A 14,665-nucleotide genomic window follows, 5' to 3' on the forward strand; every position below is an offset into this window, starting at 1 on the left:
CTTTGAGAATCTGCCTCCACGTGATCAATTACACATATTTCTTTTAGAATTTCATTTATTCATGCTACAAGTTATGTAATAAACCATAATCAGGAACCAGTGTCAGAGTGTAGGCTATAGCCTGGATATAAAACTTTATATTTTATCAGTGTTTCACACATTTTTCCTTTCCTTCAAATATTGATTGCATTGTACATTGGCAATTAAGCTGACTTTTAAATAGATCTAATATATTAGAATCCAAAGTTATAATTCAGGAAAATTAAGGTTTTAGGTGTATGTGAGGGGGTATGCTGTGAACAATTTGTAGAAAGGGAGTTATTCTGGCTTGTTTAAGACATAATATAATTTACTAGATTGCAGCCTGTATACAATTTCTGGAAACATTGGTCAAATAAACCAAGGCCTGCCTGCCACTTGACTACATCCACAGTGGTCATCTGTTAAATATTAGTGAGTGCTGCACTTAAGTTGTCTTAGAGCACAGAGACAAGGGAAGAACAGGACTCTGAAAGGTCAGACACCATTTAATTAAATAAGGACAGCTGATCTGAATCAATGTGGGGTCAGAGTGGAGGCTGAAGCAGATCCTTCCTACAAAGGACATCCACAAGGGCAAATAACCACAAGGAACCTGCAAATCACAAAGATTCCATCACTGATAGCTGGTAAAGATGGCTACTGCAAGCTCCCTAGGAAAGTACTATGATATTTTAATCTGTATGGCAAATTATCAAGTGGGCCAAGCCTCAGTTAGGGGAGCCAGAGATATAAGAAATAACCACCTTTATTAATGTGCATGTAAACACTGTTTCTCCAGAGTCTTTCCAGCACTGGTTTTGATTCTGGTCTTATTCCTTCTATTACTATGACTAGAACACACCTTATTAGACCCTTTTTATTATATATCTCCTATTTTCATTGTACTTGCAGCTGAACTGGCAGAGACCCAAAGAACCCAAATAAATACAAAGGAACACAATGGATGCCAGCAGAGAAAGTACAGAGAGGTGGAAATTGTTGAGTGTGGTTTTAAACATTGCAACAGGGTTTTTTCCCTCTAAATAATAAAGTAAATCATTTCAGAGTGCCCTTTTTCTCTTTATTGCAAACTCAATTTCTCAGGTGTAGCCCCCCTCCCTTCCCCAAAATTCAATCTTTTTAATTTGTTTCCCCTAACAAGACCCAGGCAAACACCAAGCAATACTTATTTAGATGTACAAAATGCCCTTCTTTGGCATAAAATATTCTCATTTTATCCTTACGGCTGCTCTGCACTGGAGGGAATGACATTGTAACTCAAGAGATGTTGCTTTTTCTTTAATTGATACGGCCTTGGGAAAGACCTCTAAGTTTCATTCTCTATTTCTTGAGCGGTAGAACTAGAGATTTAACTGAGTTATAGATAAAATTTCTCCCAGCTTTGACATGTTATCAGTGTCTCTTTCCAACTGCATTAAGCTAGTGAGGCCAAGGCTGTGAGCAACCTACTTAGATGCATGCACTCAGACAAAGACAGAGAAAGACCTAGCTGCCTGCATCCCATTTCAAGGATTTCATACTAGGGTAGATGGTTTATTATTTAGGAGATGTGGTTTAACTCAATAAATTATTTTCTTTTTCTCTTGGATCAAAGAAATCTATTTAAATCTCCTTGTATGGGATTTTTTTTTACTAGCAATAAAATGTCTTAAGAAAAAAATATTAAATGCCAGAGATTTTTAAACAGATGAGACTGTCAGGAGAGTATTTCTGCTCTAACTCACCACCAGCTCCTCCCCATACAGGATCCATATCTTGGGGCAGCACTGTGTCAGGAACAAGGACTCTATTTGTGCTAAAGAAGTAGGACCTGAAGACCCATGTCTCTAAGGGCAGAGGGCAAAGGATACCTACATAATTAGATGATTGTTTGCAGTCAGAATTAGGCACATCTGTTGGAGTTTTGTTATTTGTTTGTTTGTACTTAGATGAAACCCAGTTCATTTGTAAAAGAGATTTTGTAAAAGAGAATGCTTTTAAGTTTTAAAGCCAAGCTTGGGAAGCAGATCTAATTAAACAGCTGTGATATCTTTTCTCCCCACACAAAAGAGCCATGGTGGCAGAGAGAGTGGAGTAAATCTGGTTCTTCTCTCAGTCTCTTCCTTCTTTCCCCATAGACAAAACTAGTGAGATGCTGGCTTCCATTGGGCAATGCTAACTGGAACCTGGGGTCATTGCACTGAAATTCTATAGGACTAGGTTGACTGTTGATAAGTGGTTGCTAACACTCTATTAAACATGCTTTTTGTCTCAATGTAAACAGCTCTATAGGAATTCTATAGGAATTGTTTTCCTTTCTGTACCTTCACTCTAGGGGTTTAGTTGGAGAAGGATGGTATCTGGCCTTTATCTAAACTCCAATGCCATGTTTTGTTTTGTGTTTTTTTTTCAAATTCTTTATTGTGTTTAAGTGGTTACATAATTTCCAAATTTCACAGTATTGTGGGATAGAGATGCTTAAAGTCACAAACACATTCTAACTTTCATGGGGCAAATTGTCTCTCGTGGTCTATACCATTTATGAGTTCTATGAGTTTTGAAAATACAGTTACTTTTTCCACATTGGGTGATATGTGCATTTCTTTTGTTTTGCATAGCATCAGCTGTTCCCTCTTTCCCACTTGTTCCCTCCCTCCCATCGCTGCCATTGAGTTGCTTAGTTCGTTTTGATCAATGTCCAGTGCAGCTGATGGGTCCTGCTGTTGTATGTTTTTCCCTGATTCCCTCTAGTTCTGGTTTCCCTCCAGTGTACACATATATACCATACATGTGATCAGCAGCATGAGGTTATTTAGTAGTGATTCAACCAGATGAGTGGAAGTCCTTTGTTTCTTAAGCCTTGTTAACTTTGTCCTATCACCTTACATTTTGGATTTAACATGCACTTATCAGGGAGACCATGTTCAGTTTGTCTCTTTACTCTTGGCTTACCTAGCTCAACATGATTTCTTCTAGTTCCATCCATTTCCCTGCAAATGCCATTATTTTGTCCTTTCTAATGGCTGCATAATATTCCATTGTGGATTGATACCACAATTTTTGGGTCCATTCATCTGTGGTGGGACATCTGGATTGTTTCCATATCCTAGCTATTGTGAACAGTGAATGCTGCCATAAACATGGAGGTGCATGTGTCCTTGTATATTGGTTCCTGTTGTTCACGATAGATGTCTAGAAGTGGTATGGCTGGGTCATAAGGGAGGTCAATTTTTAGCTTTCTGAGGACCCTCCAGTCTGCTTTCCAAAGTGGTTGTATAAGTGTACATTCCCACCAGCAGTGTAATAGAATTCCTTTTTCTCTGCATCCCCTCCAGCATTTGTCGTTGGCTGATTTGAGGATGTGAGACATTGTGACTGGGGTAAGGTGGTATCTCAGGGTTGTCTTTATTTGCATTTCCTTTATAACCAGGGATGGTGAACATTTCCTCATGTGTTTTTTTGCCATTTTTATCTCTTCTTCTGAGAAGTCTCTCTTTAGTTCCCTTGCCCATTTGGTAAATGGTTTCATATGTTTGGGAGGGATTCGTTTCTTGAGTTCCCTGTATATACTGGATAGTAGCCCCTTGTCTGATATATTGCTGGTAAATATTTTTTCCCAGTTAGTTGTTTGTTTTTCTAGCTTGGCTGCTATGACTTTAGCTGTGCAGAAACTTTTTATTTTAAGCTAGTCCCATTTGTTGAGTCTCTCCAATTTGTTGTGACCCTGGGATTCTGTCCAGGAAGTTCCTATCTGTGCCTATAAGTTCAAGTGTCTCTCCTACTCTGTCCTGCAGTAGTTTCAGAGATTCAGGTTTGATGTCAAGGTGTTTAATCCATTTTGAGTTGATGTTGGTGCATGGTGATAGGCTGGGGTCCACTTTTAGTTTTCTGCATGTGGCCACCCAGTTTTCCCAGCACCAGTAGTTGAAGAGGCTGTATTTCTTCCACTGTATGTCTTTGGCTACTTGGTCAAATATAGGCTGACTGTAGGCGTGTGGTTTTACTTCTGGATCTTTCATTCTATTCCATTGGTCTTCGGGTCTGTTTTTTTTTGCCAGTACCAGGCTGTCTTTGTTATTATGGCTCTATAGTAGAGTTTGATGTCCAGCATCGAGATCCCTCCCATGTTGTCTTTTTTGTCTAAAATTGTTTTGGCTATTCTAGGTCTTTTGTTGTTTTCATGTGAATTTTTGGAGTATTTTAATAACAAATATCATTGGGATTTTAATGGGAATTGCATTGAATTTGTATATCTTTTTTGTCAGTATGGCCATTTTCACTATATTAAGTCTGCCTATCCAAGAGCATGGAAGGTCTTTCCATTTCCTGGCGTCCTCTGTAATTTCTTTAAGTTTTTTATAGTTTTCATTAAATAGTTCTTTTATATCTTTCATTAGGTTAATTCCTAAATATTTTATTTTTGGGGGGGTTATTGTGAATGGGGTTGCTTCCTTGATTTCCCTCTCTGCTTGTACATTGTCAGTGTACAGGAAGGTGACTGATTTTTGTGGGTTGATTTTGTATCCTGCTAATTTGCCAAAGTGGTTTATAAGTTCTAAGAGTTTGGGGTAGAATTTTTGGGATCATGAAGGTGTAGTATCATGTCATCTGCAAAAAGGGATAGTTTAACTTCTTCTTTCCCTATGAGGATTCCTTTACTGTCTTTTTCTTGACTTATTGCCCTGGCTAAGAGTTCCAAGACTATATTGAAGAGGAGTGGAGACAGTGGGCATCCTTGCCTTGTTCTTAATTTTAGGAGAATTGGTTGCAGTTTTTCCTCAATAAGTATAGTTTTGGCTATTGGCTTGTCATATATGGCTTTTATTGTTTTAAGAAATGTTCCTTCTATTCCTGATTTCTCCAGAGCTTTTAACGTGAATGAATGTGGTATCTTATCAAAAGCCTTTTCTGAATCAATGGAGATAATCATGTGGTTCTTCACCTTGGATCAGTTGATGTATTGAATTACATTTATTGATTTATGTATGTTAAACCATCCCTGCATCTCTGGGATGAAGCCTACCTAGTCGTAGTATATGATTTTTTTAATGTGTTTCTGGATTCTGTTAGCTAGAATTTTGTTAAGGATATTTGCATCTGTGTTCATCAAGGCGATTGGTCTATAGTTCTCTTTTTTGTTGGCTCTTTGCCTGGTTTGGGGATGAGTGCAATATTGGATCGTAGAAGGAGTTTGGGATAGCTCCCTCTTTTTCTATTTCTCTGAAGAGCTTGAGGAGTATGGTCTTGGGCTTTTCCTTGTTGGAAGACTTCTGATTGCTTCCTGTATCTCATTGTAAGATATTGGCTTATTTAATTGATTTATTTCTTATTTGCTCAGTTTGGGCAACTCGTATTTCTCTAAAAATTCATCCATTTTTGCTAGGTTTTATTTCTTTAGAGAGTATAACTTTTGAAAATAGTTCTTTATAATTGTTTGGATGTCTTGAATATTTGTTGTGATTTTTCCCATGGCATCCTTGATCTTGTTGATTTGGGTTTCCTCTCTTCTTTTCTTAATTAATCTTGCCAAAGGCCATCAATTTTATTCCTTCAAAAAATCAGATTTTTATTAATTTATTTATAATTTTCCTATTCTCTATCTTGTTAATTTCTGCTCTTAATTTGATTATCTGGCTCCATCTAGTAACTTTAGGTTCCATTTTTTCTAGCAGTTTTAATTGCAACATTAGATTATTTACTTGGTCTGTCTCTATTTTCTTGATGTGGGCACTGTGGGCACTGCTTTTGCTATGTTCCACAAGTTTCTTTGTGATATATCTTCATTTTCATTGAATTGTAGGAACTTTTTAATTTCTTCTTTAATTTCTTCTGTTACCCAGGTGTTGCTTAGAAGTTTGCTGTTCAGTTTCCATGTAGTTGCATAATTTCTGTGGTATGTTTTGTTATTGAGAACTAGCTTGATTCCACTGTGGTCGGATATGATACAGGGGATTATGTCAATTCTCTTGTATTTAAGTTCCTTGCATGAACTATGATGTGGTCTATTTTGGAGAAAGTTCCATGAGCTGCTGAGAAGAACGTGTAGTGTGTTGTTTTAGGGTGAAATACCCGGTAGATGTCAATTAGTTCCACTTGAAGTATGGCCCATTAATTCGGTAGCTTCTTTGCCAATCCTCTGGTTGGTAGACCCATCCTTTGATGAGAGTTGGTATTAAAGTCTCCTAGTATTATTGTATTTGGATCTATTTTATTTTGTAAGTTTGAGAGTATTTGCTTAACATATTTGGGTGCTCCAATGTTTGGGGACTACAAGTTGATAATGGTAATATCCTCCTCTTGGATTGTTCCCTGTACTAATACGTAGTGTCCTTCTTTATCTTTTTGTATTGATTTTAATGAAAAGTTTATTTTGTCAGATATCAGGATAGCTACTTCTGCTTTCTTCCTGGGGGCATTTGATAGGTTGATTTGATTGGTAGATTCTTTTCCAATCCTTCACTATGAGTTTGTCTGTTTGGCTGAGAGGTGGATCTCCTGAAGGCAACAGATGGATGGTCATGTTTTCTGATACAATCTGCAGTCTTTTTCTTTTGATTGGTCAAATGGGACAGGGGCAGTGATGGTCTCTCTAAAAGTAACCTTGGGCTTTCCTGTGATACGAGGACAGCCATAGTCTCTTTCCATCCTCAGGGGAGTAAATCTCCAGGGGCAGTTCTCCCATTATAGATACAATTGTCTCTTTGCTTTCAGTATCAAAGTGGACTTTAAATGTAGGATCTTCTCTTGTAAACCTGCCAATTCCTTTGGAAATGTTTTCTAGATGGTAACTGCGGATGTACATTAACTGTCCAAACCCGCCTGCCTCCAGTTTAAAAGCCAGGCCCACAAATGGGTGAGTTCCATCTCTTTTCGAACTCATTAAGATCTTCGTTTTCTCTGTTGAGTCCTCTTCCTTATTGAGAATGGCATAATTCTGGACTTCAGATGGATTGGGGAGGAAGTCTAGAACAGCATCTAGAAGAGGCTGAAGTACTTTGTTCTTCAAGGCACTTCCCAAGAGAACAGGGGCAAATGATCTGCTCAGTAGCTCTTCGGATTGCAAGCTTTAAGTCAGTGACTGAAGGGATTTTTTTTTTCTTCCAGAAACAGCTCACCTAGCTTCTTGTCTGAATTGGCAACACATTGAATTAGCTCCTGCCGGTTGTCTGCTGCTGCCCTAAATTCAGCTGGAATTTCATCGTATTGGACAATCTGACCAAAGTCTCCGTCGAAAAGATAGCTCGTTCCTCAATCAGATCGATCATACCTTTAAAACCACCCTCCAAACCAATGGATATTTGCACAAAGGCTGCATTGTGATTTAATTTAGACCTCATCTGCTGCAGGGCCCTGGCAGAGTTGGAGCCCAGGCGGTCCAGTTTATTGATGAACGTCAGGAAGCGCACGTGTAGCGCTGCATCTGCAGGACTGTCATGGTCTGGCACTGCACGCTCCCCGCTTCGATGGTGAAGTCCATGTGGCCAGGGGTGTCTATGATGTTGATGTTGGTGTCTCTCCACATGGTGTAGGTGGCCGCAGACTGAATGGTGATTCCTCTTAGTCTCTCCAGCTCCATCAAGAGCACCAATTACAGCACCAATGCCTGTTTACCTTTCACCTCGTGCATCTTGGCAATCCTGTCTATAGTAAAGCACCCGCTCCGCCATCATTGTTTTTCCTGAATCAATGTGAGCAGAGATGCTGATATTTCGTGGTTTTTCATTAGGGACTACCCTGATGATCACCACCGGCAGGCTTTCCAATTCACCTGTGTCGGTGGCTGGCCCAAGGCAGCCGGACCCGGAGAGAGGGGCCCGAGCCCCAGCGCTGCGGACACCTCCCAACAGCCTTATGGCGAGCGGAGAGACCAGGGGTCGGCAGTTCGAGCACACACCACGCCGGCTCAGCAGCCAGTTCCAATGCAATGGACACTTATTGGAAATCTATCGACAAGACTATATCATTTTATTTTTGTGCCAGTACCAGTGCTTGAACTCAGGACCTGGGCACTATCCTTTAGCTATTTTGCTCTAGACTGGTTCTCAAACATTTGAGCCACAGCTCTACTTCTGGATTTTTGCTCATTAATAAGAGATAACAATCTCACAGACCTTCCTGTCTGGATTGGCTTCAAATGTCAATCAGATCTCATCTTCCTGAGTAGCAAGGCTTGCAGACACAAGGCTGGCTACTACTAAAATACTATTTTGAATTTTCATTTAGCTTTCTGGAGTGCAAATACACCAGGAAAACCAGGAGGGATGATAGTAGCTTCTCCAAACTTCTACCCAAGCCAGTGTCATGAGGAACCAAATCTACAGCTACTCACCCCTGAGACAACAATACCAGCTACTCAAGCTTGCTAGAATGTGGACTTGAACTTAAACTGTGGACTTGCATTACAGTCCACTTCTAATCTAATTAGATGTTCATGTACCCACACCTTATCAATTGGTTGAAGTAAATTAGACTTGGAGGCAACGTGTGTGTCTCTTTCAAACAATTATCCTAATTTGTTTTGCTCACTTTACATAGTCATAGCACCAGGTGGAAAGCTAGTGCTCTGGTAGGTCAGTGAATATCACTGCATGACTCAGTATACATTTGTAGATCATAAACATGCTCCATTAGCTCCTCAAAGACAAGAAAGTTTTCTTGCAGCAGCCATTGCTGAATGCATTAAAAATGATGTAATCATTCTTGAAAAATCTGCAGTGCTTACAGCCCTATTAAAATTTTCATGCACATGTGGGTATCTGAGAGCTAAAGCAGAGATCTGAAGTTACTGGGAACTCTCTACCACTTAAAAGCCTCCTGCCAACATTTGCTTTAATTGTGATAAATTCTGTCTCCTCACCTGAGAAGGTGACATTTCATGGCAAATAAAGTCTGGGAAATCTCCTGGAACAGGAAAAGATCTCTTGTTTTTCAAGCTGTTTTCTCTAATGACCAGAAAGTTGTGGACAAAAAGCCAGTGGACAGTCAAGTTGTTCTGAGTTTTATTCGTCTCTTCCAGGAAAGTCAGCCGTGGGCTTTCAGAAGTATCCAAGAGCCCAGATTCTACTCTGAATGGATCTGTCTCAGAGATTTAAGGGCTTCTACTGCTGGAGTTCCTCTGTGTCTAGCAACTAGAAGATCAGAGCACTGGGGGTAGACACCGATATTTATAAGCTCATGTACTGCCCTCTCTCCTGCTTGTGGTCTAACTATAGGTTAACCACATCCACCCTCACAGAAGCCTCCAAGTCATGAAAGCAGTATGACTGGGGCTCTAACAAGCTCATGACTTGCACAATTCTCCATCAGAGTGTGCTACCCTTCCATGTCACTTTCTCTGTTGATTTTCTCCATTGAACCTATTTTGGGCTTATTTTAATAAGATGCCACAAAGATGTCTCTAAGAACAGGAAAGGATCCCACAGATATAATTTTTTCTCATACTATCCAGTAGGGACCATTACATAAAAATCTCAAATTGTTCAAAGGTAGTTTCTAGAACTGAGGATAATGGGATTTTTTTAAAGCCTCGTGTTATGGCTGGGTACAGGATTAGATTTAGGTCACACAGCAGGAAGAGTACAGGTGTGGCAGAATCAGTTAAGGTGAGCTCAGGGAGAAAAGACCTGTCAATAAGAATGGGGGGTAGAATTCTGTGTGTGTGTGTGTGTGTGTGTGTGTGTGTGTGTGTGTGTGTGTATAGGCTACAGTAAACAATGAAAATAGTTGTGCTGGTCACTTTAATGTGGCATTGTTTGGGTTCTATTGGATAAATGCCCAGGACTGGGATTGCTGGATCATAGGGAAGCTCTATGTTTATTTAGTCTTTTGAGGAACCTCCATATTGCTTTCCAGAGTGGTTGAGCAAGTTTACATTCCCACCAACAGTGTTGGCAGCATCCCAACCAGCATTTGTTAGTTAGTTTTCTTGATAATGGCCATTCTAACTGGGTTGAGGTGGAATCTCAATGTTGTTTTGATTTGCATTTCTTTTATGGCCAGAGAGGTCAACTATCTCAAACATCTCTTCATTTATCTATTGACCAGTCTTACTTCTTCCTTTAAAAAGTCTCTCTTTAAGTCTTTGGCCTACTTATCAATTGGGTTTTTGAATTTTTGAGTTGTTAGTTCTTTGGAGGTCTAACGTTTTTAAGCTCTAAGTATATGTTAGATAACCATTAGAAAGAAAGATATTGTGCCATTTTTAAGGAAATGAAAAGATGTGGAAAAAATTATATTATGCAAAGTAAACCAGATCCAAAGAAACAAAGGTTGCATGGTTCCCCTCATTTGTGGTAAGTAGAATGTGCTTATAAATCTACAAGTAAACAAGCTAAATGGTTAAAAAATACACTGGACATGATAAATTATACAGGTCTGTAGATATTCACATAATGAGACCAAAGGAGCATATGTATAGGAATGGATCACAAAGGCTCAGTGGCTATGTGCATATGATCATATAAAATAATATTTTATGACATGAACTCCAAGAAAAGAAAACAAGAGATTGGTTTTGGTACTGTTTTTGTTGTCTTTTCCAGGTTCTTTGGGAGGTATGGTGGGGCACAGAAAAGGCGGAACAAAGAGTGAACATATGTAACAGTGATATTCACTAGTGGAAAATAAACTGTTCATTTGGGGGGATTGGAGGGAAAACTGGGAGAAAGCAAGGGAAGAAGAGACATAGAGATATGGTTCATAAAGAATTGTACACATTACCTGACTCATGTAACTGTAACCCCTTATATATCACCTCTACAAAGACAATAAAATATATTAAAGAATAAGAATAGGAAGGAAGGGAGAAGGGAGGGGAGAGGAAGTGGAGGCTGGGGAGAAGGAAAGGAATTCTTTTTTCTGGCTGTTGGATTTTCAGAGATAACATCTAATAAATATCTCTCTCTCCTTGGTTCCTGCTATAACCTCATGAACTGAAAGTAGCCTCTAGATGGGTAGTTGGCCATTTAATCATACACACACATACCCCCTCCCCCACATATATATGCATGCTCATGTATATTCACATACACAGCAAGCACAAGAAACACTAATTAGCTGGGATGGGAGGAAGGAAGGAAGGCCTTTATCCTTCATGATTTTCAGGTTAAGTCCTTTCTTTTAGTGTATGAAATATGCAGAGAAGAATAAGAACTAGACATCTGAAATTAGGCTAATTCTGGTTCTACCTGCTCTCTAGCCTTGGTGAGACGCTTAACATCTCTATTCAGGTTTTTTAGAACATGGTGAAATAGTACTTAGCTTACTCTCCACAAAGAATCATTGTCAAGGTCGAATTAAGAAGTGATGAGCCTGATGTGATGACTTACCTTATGATCCCAGCACTTGAGAGGCTGAGGCAGGAGGATAGAGTTCAAGGTCAGCCTGATCCTGCAGTGGGAAAAATATACATCAAACACATGCATTTGCTCTATTCTTTATTTTGTAAAGGTGTTGTAGGGAAGGGTTATAGTTATATTATTTTCTTGAATTATTTTTGTTTAAATAGTTTTTCTTTTTTATGCACAAATATAATTTACTTCTATAAATCCTATGAGAAAAATAATATGTTGATATCCCCTTTTAGTTTGAAATGTAATACACTATGTAAAATCAACTAGTAAAATCAATATGAATGGAAAATAAAGAGAAAACATAGCCTTTAGTTGTACTTTATATTTTAAGGTGGTACTAGGGTTTGAACTCAGGGCCTTATACCTGCTATGTAGGTGCTTTACCATTAGAGCCATGCCTCCAGTCTTTAGGTTTAAGTTATATATATATATATATATATGTACATATATATTTCTTTCCCCAATAGTTTTATTATCTTTATACAAATAATGAGTTATACAAAGAAGTTGTTATCTGACAAAGCTGTTTATGAAAACAGTAAGTTTTGGTCAATGTCACCCCTTTCAAACTTCTTACCCAATCCACAGCTTGCTTCATGTTTCTTGATTTTGTAGTATATGTATTGATTTATTTTTTGCCATTTAACAAGACAATTTTAAGTTATATTTTTGAATAATGTCTGCTGTTTTTCAGTGGGACTGGTATAGACAAAAATCCTCTTATTTATACTTCCAGCATGACAGGTACACCTCCATACCCAACTTTCCTGGTTGAGGTGGTATTTCACTAACAATGTGCCTAGGCTGGCTTTAATCCATGATTCTCCCAATATACCACCCTCCATCCCCTGTAAGTAGGTAGGATTATAGGTACTTTACAGGTATGGCCTAATTTTACCATTTTGATGGCTTTCTCTAGAAAAATAAACAAACACCCCCTCCTTACCTCTATGTTTATTTACTCATTCAGTTAGTAAAAATAAAATCATTCAGACTAGGTTTGTAACTAAAAGGATAAGTGTGATTATCCCTCTAGAGTGCATGCTAAGCATGCTAAGCACATTCTTTTATATAAAGGAAGAATGCACAGTGTTGCTAGGAAAAAAGCTAAGATCCAGTGTAGCTAGAGGATTAGAGTTTTCCAGGGAGATATCACAAACTAAGAAGCATTTAACCAAGTCTTGAAGTATAAGAAGTTTTAAATGTAAATAATAGAGCATTCATTAGTATATAAAACTAGAGCTGGAGATGTAGCTCAGGGTTAGAGCCCTTACATACCCTGCACAATAGTCTAGGTTTGATCCCTAGCAGTGCTAATAAATAAACAAAAATAAACAAATATAAGGGGAGAAATTATTTTAATGAATGCATCGTTTTGAAAGCAAACTAATCTCTGTCCTTACTCAAGCAATAAAACACATTCGGCAAGGCTTGCTTAAGTGGATGAAATTATCCCACTGGTATCAAGTAAACATCAATCCAATAGGAACTGCCTGGGAGACAGATTTCTCAAATATCTTACAGTAGAAAGGAGGAAGGAGAGGGCAGATAAAATTTGAAAGATAAGGTGTGGAAGGTAAAAAGAGACACACAGAGACTGAGAAATAGAGACAAGAGGGGCCAGGTTCTAGATTCCTTACTTTTCCCCATTAAGATGGGCATACAAAATAAGGTGGGTTAATTAACTGATTTCAAGGATTTGGCAGGGCCTGTTGAAGCACTGATGTAATTCCAGCTTCTTAGGAGGTAGAAGTAGGAGGATCGTGAGTTCAAGGGTAGCCTTAGGAAAATTAGCCTATGTCTTAAAAACAAAATACCAATAAAAGCTGAAGTGGTAGGGTACTTGACTAGAACTGAAATGGTAGAACATTCAGGAGGCTCAATTCCTAGTACTGCAAAAACAACAATAAAAAAGCAAATTTAAGTTATTCTATTCATACACCATAAGCTATTACTAGAATTTTAAATTAAAAATGTTTAGTAGTATGTGTTTAAAGCACTTGGTAAACTGAACTAATATCACTTAATGAACTCCAAATGAAGTTGATAATCCCAAATCCTCCTAAACTTGTATTTGCTTGTGCTTGTTTGAAGGTGACTTTTCATAATTAGGAAGAAAAAATTATTGGGTGGTTTCCAGTCCCAGAATTCAGGACATGGCAAAGCAAGGACCTGAATCATGGGTACTCAAAAGACCAAAGTTGTATGTTTCTTTACTCACTTGGACAGCTTTAGCCTGGTTGAGACTCACATACACACGAAAATAAAAGAAATAAAGTGATCATTGATTTTTCAAGCCACTTAGCTTTTTCTAATTTGTAATATGCTGCACTGGTATCTTAAACCTTCTCAGACTCTTCCCCTCTACAATCAAATGTTGAACTAAGTACATGCCTACTTGACCTCTCTCTGTCTCTCTCTGTCTCTGTCTCTATCTCTGTCTCTGTCTCTCTCTTCCTCCCTCCCTCCCTTTCTTCTCCCCTCTCCCTTTTTTGGTACTGGGGATGGAAGCCAGGTCCTTGGGCACAATAAGCACATTCTCATACTAAACTATTACCCCTAATCTTGTAATTGATATTCATAACCAAGATTCAGAAGATCTAGCATAATTATTGTTGTTGTTGATGGTGTGTGTGTGTATAAAGGAAAGGACAAAATGATTGAAAAGAAACTTAGTCATCAATAACTTCAGGACTAATAGAAGTATTTGCATTTTCAATTAAAATTAAGATACCTTTACCCCAAGGTAAGATACCTTTATCCTGAGAGAAATAAATCATCAATCTTAGCCTTGGCCATGCAATCCTGTCCTCTTATACACTAATAAGATATTTCACTTGGGATATTCTTCTTGCTATTATTAATTAGTATCAGCTAGTAGATGCCATCCAAAAATTGCCCTGGCTTCTATTTTTATAGCAGACACAACATCTTGGTTTGTCAAATGTGCTACAATTTCAGAGAAACGAAAACAAGCTCCTCCAATTACATTCTGCCATTCGTCTGACACTTTCATTATCCTTGATGCAATTCCTATCACAGGTTGTCTTGTTTTAAAAGCCATTTCTGTCAAATTAACTTAGGGAAGACTTGTAGAAAATGAAAAAGCCAAAAACAAAAACAAAAACAAAACAAAGCAAAACCTGCTTATCTACTTCTGTTACCTACAGGTTTTGTAGAAAAAGCATACTTTTATCATCCTTCAAATTAAATCAAATTCTGGGCCAGTGTTTGTGAACAAATCTAATGTTAGATTGAGCCCTGCATTCATCCATAACAATTTAAGAATACAT

General features: G+C 38.3%; 1 pseudogene; it reads right to left on the reverse strand.

Annotated features, from left to right (window-relative positions):
• Window positions 1-6,610: 6,610 nt before the first annotated feature.
• Window positions 6,611-7,597, reverse strand: LOC105991703 (annotated as a pseudogene).
• Between the last annotated feature and the right edge of the window lie 7,068 nt (window positions 7,598-14,665).

Source organism: Dipodomys ordii, unplaced genomic scaffold, assembly GCF_000151885.1.
Source record: "Dipodomys ordii isolate 6190 unplaced genomic scaffold, Dord_2.0 Scaffold4, whole genome shotgun sequence".
In the NCBI taxonomy this organism is placed as follows: Eukaryota; Metazoa; Chordata; class Mammalia; order Rodentia; family Heteromyidae; genus Dipodomys; species Dipodomys ordii.